The sequence below is a fragment of the Sapajus apella genome, unplaced genomic scaffold (assembly GCF_009761245.1).
Source record: "Sapajus apella isolate SASKATOON/1434 unplaced genomic scaffold, GSC_monkey_1.0 scaffold129, whole genome shotgun sequence".
Lineage (NCBI taxonomy): Eukaryota > Metazoa > Chordata > Mammalia > Primates > Cebidae > Sapajus > Sapajus apella.
In genome coordinates this window covers 3,772,789-3,776,567 of record NW_022437069.1, presented here as the reverse complement: position 1 = coordinate 3,776,567, position 3,779 = coordinate 3,772,789, and the positions used below count along the sequence as shown (strand labels likewise).

Sequence of the window (3,779 nt, the reverse complement as noted above, 5' to 3'; positions counted from 1 at the left end):
CAATCTCAACTCAACCAGCTTCACAGGAAGGCCGTGGGTTGGGCAAGCCCAGGGGGACCCGGGGCTCCAGTTCTGCTTCTCTGTCAGTATCAGCCTCTGCACTCTTCCATGTGCATCCCAAGGCTAGAGTCCCTATATGGTCACAAGACAGCTGGAACGGGTCCAGGCATTGTATTCAGACACAACAAGGCCCCGAGGCAGGAAGAGGCCATTTCTTCTTTGGATTTCATTTAAAGGGCAAGGAAAATGTTCCCAAGCGTCCCCCAGCAGACCTCCTTCAATGTCTTATTGGCTACAAAGCAATGTCACAGGCCGGGAGCGGTGGCTCACGCCTGTAATCCCATCACTCTGGGAGGTTGAGGCAGGTAGATCACCTGAGGTCAGGAGTTCAAGCAAGACCAGCCTGGCCAACATGGTGACACCCCATCTCTACTAAAAATACAAAAATTAGCTGGGTGTGGTGGCACGTGCCTGTCGTCCCAGCTACTTGGGAGGCTGAGGCAGGAGAACTGCTTGAACTTGGGAGGCAGAGGTTGCAGTGAGCCAAGATCACCCACCCCAGCCTGGGGTAACAGAGCAAGATTCTGTCTCAAAAAAAAAAAAAAAAAAAAAAACGAAGAAGAAAAAGAAAAAAAAGAAATCTATGTCACATACCCTTATCTAAATCAATGACCAACAAAGGGTTTGGGAAGCCATGACTGGCTTGAACCTATGAGGATTCAACCCTTGAGCTGGGGCTGTGATCAGCCCCTCGTGAAACGCAAAGCTGAGCACAGGAGCGCAGATGCCATTCTGATCTGAAAGAGGAAAGGAGGGTGGATGAAAAACGAATGTTAAGTAGGCAACCAGCAGTCAGAGACACATGGCAGGCTTATGTCTTCACAATCCCAAATGACTCCAGGCACTTTCCACCAGATTTTTTAGTTTACCTCTAAACAACCATCATGCGCTGTAGGCAAATTTTGGCAGAAAGTGCCAGAAGGTAGCGTCCCGCCCTTGTTCTGATCTGCTTACTGTGTCTCTGACATCAGAAGCACAAAGGGTAAAAATCAGAGCACTCAGCTCTCCTAAGGACTTTGGAAGTGGCTGTTTGGAAAGTGGTTTTAAGAGGCCTGTGGAAGGACAGACATGCTTCGTGGTCGTGGCTCCCAGGTAACAACTCTGAAGGACTCAACAGCTGGATTCCTGGCCAGAGCCCCACAGGTGCCCTCCATGTAGGTGCCATAGCAAAAAATCCCATTCAATACGTTTTCAGCTAGGAAAAGTGAACAAAGGTGTGGTTTCAATCAGGGTGGTTGGTTTAAATCCATAGAAATCTTCTGTTAGGCTGGGCGCGGTGGCTCACACCTATAATCCCAGCACTTTGGGAGGCTGAGGCGGGTGGATCACGAGGTCAAGAGATGGAGACCATCCTGGTCAACATGGTGAAAGCCCGTCTCTACCAAAAATACAAAAATTAGCTGGGCATGGTGGTGCATGCCTGTAGTCCCAGCTACTCAGGAGGCTGAGGCAGGAGAATTGCTTGAACCCAGGAGGCGGAGGTTGCGGTGAGCCGAGATCGCACCATTGCACTCCAGCCTGGGTAACAAGAGCGAAACTCCGTCTCAAAAAAAAAAAAAAAAATCTTCTGTTAATCAACCATTAGACATGAAGATCTACCAAAGTGACCCGTTCTTTGTGGGCAGTTTCCAGCCAACTGCCACAGGCTCTAAATGAGCCACCGTATAGTATGGCGGTTCATACTATCAACTCAAGATAGCTGACCCTGTAGGTCAACCATGGAAAGCCACGGATCCCTGGCAGCAGGAACTATTTCTCTTTTAGATCAAGTTGTTGACAGAGACTGGGCTCAGCTTTCTTGCAACTTGCAGGGTTGAGTCAGGGCATCTGGCCTGAGGCAGGGGCAGTCACTTGTGGGGACGGCGGGGAGCCTGTCCTCACCCTGTCACTCCATCCTGGAGATTTACCGCCAATGAGGAAGGAGGAAGGAGATGTTTTTGTTTGTTGTCTAGTGAAGTAATCATAGCAGCCAATGATGTGGGCATGGCCAGGTGAGGTGGCTCACGCCTGTAATCCCAGCACTTTGCGAGGGTGAGGCGGGCAGATCACTTGAGGTCAGGAGTTTTGAGACCAGCCTGTCCAACATAGTGAAACCCCGTCTCTACTGAAAATACAAAAGTTAGCCGGGTGTGGTGGTGCACGTCTGTAATTCTATCTACTCAGGAGGCTGAGGCATGAGAATCACTTAAATTCTATCTACTCAGGAGGCGGAGTTGCAGTGAGCTGAGATTGTGCCACTGCATTCCTGAGCGATCTCTTTATTGGATGTGAGGGCCAGCAGGACTGTAACTCCTGTCTCAGGAATGGTGGTAGACAGGAGGTTATTGAACCGCTAGGCCAAGCTGGTACCTCTGGCTACAGCCTGCTCTCTGAGACCTGGGGCTTCACTCGGATCACGCCCTCTTGGGCACAGGTCACAGCTACGACTCCATCCCGACGCCATAGTCGCCCATGGACCAGCCCCCGAGAGCCAGTAGCCCAGGGGCTCTCGAACTCATAGAGCTCACAAGGGGACGTGGAACCACGTGGAATGGTCCAATGAGACCATGAAGTGCACCTTGTGCTGGCACTGGTGAGGCAGCATGGCAGTGCCCAAGAAGGCATAGTCAGAGATGTAGGTGGCCACGCAGCAGCGGATCTTCATGTCGCCCTCACCTATGTAGCCCTGGGCTCGCACCCAGAACATCTGTTTGGGCTCCATTCTCTGCAGCTGGCTCAGGGTGGATGGGTTTACAGGCTTGATCTCAATGGGCACCTCCCGAGCAGCGATTTTGTTGAGCAACACTGGGTACCTCTTTCGGAGGTTAGGGTCTCTTAAATACTGGTCAATGAGGGCCTCAGAGTCAAGCAGCTCTTCTGGCGGTGGCACTGTGGGCATGGAGAGCTGGTGCTGCAGGGGGCTGGGCTGGGCCTGCTGGAAGGAGGCCTGGCAGATGAAGATGGGCTTCCCATGTGGCATGGCCTTCACAGAGCACACCGAGAAGCTCGACCCTGTTCGCGCCCGCTCCACCTGGTACAGTACTGGCACCTTTGGGTCCCCTGCCCCAACAAAGTAGCAGTGCAGGGAGTGCATGTGGACGTCGTCTTCACTCACAGACTTGGCAGCAGCCACCAGGGCCTGGCCCACGATCTGACCCCCAAACAGTCTCTTGGAGGCTGGTATCCAGTAATGTCTTCCTCTGAAGAAATCCTCGTCCAGCGGCTCGAGGTTGAGCACGCTCGTGACCAAGACGCTACGGAGGTCCCCAGGGGGATCACCGCGGCCGCCACGGCCCTGCCCATCTTCTGGGGTCTGCGGGGGTGACATCTTGTTCAATGCTGCCAGCCCTGCACACCCGCTGCGCAGAACACGCGGGAGACACACACAGAGCCTGGAGCTTCTGGCAGACTGCTTTAGTAACCGCAATTCTCCTTTTTTTTTTTTTTAACTAAACAATTCATACAGTGCTCTGTCAGCAAATCAAGCTAAGTTGGTTTTTTTTTTTTTTTTTTTTTTTTTGAGACGGAGTTTCACTCTTGTTACCCAGGCTGGAGTGCAATGGCGCGATCTCGGCTCACCGCAACCTCCGCCTCCTGGGTTCAGGCAATTCTCCTGCCTCAGCCTCCCGAGTAGCTGGGATTACAGGCACGTGCCACCATGCCCAGCTAATGTTTTGTATTTTTAGTAGAGACAGGGTTTCACCGTGTTGACCAGGATGGTCTCGATCTCTTGACCTCGT

General features: G+C 52.4%; 1 pseudogene across 1 annotated transcript; it reads right to left on the bottom strand.

Moving 5' to 3' along the window:
• Positions 1-2,319: 2,319 nt before the first annotated feature.
• LOC116539453 lies at positions 2,320-3,435 on the bottom strand (annotated as a pseudogene). The gene has a single exon (XR_004264054.1). The product of XR_004264054.1 is annotated as an acyl-coenzyme A thioesterase 8 pseudogene (transcript).
• Between the last annotated feature and the right edge of the window lie 344 nt (positions 3,436-3,779).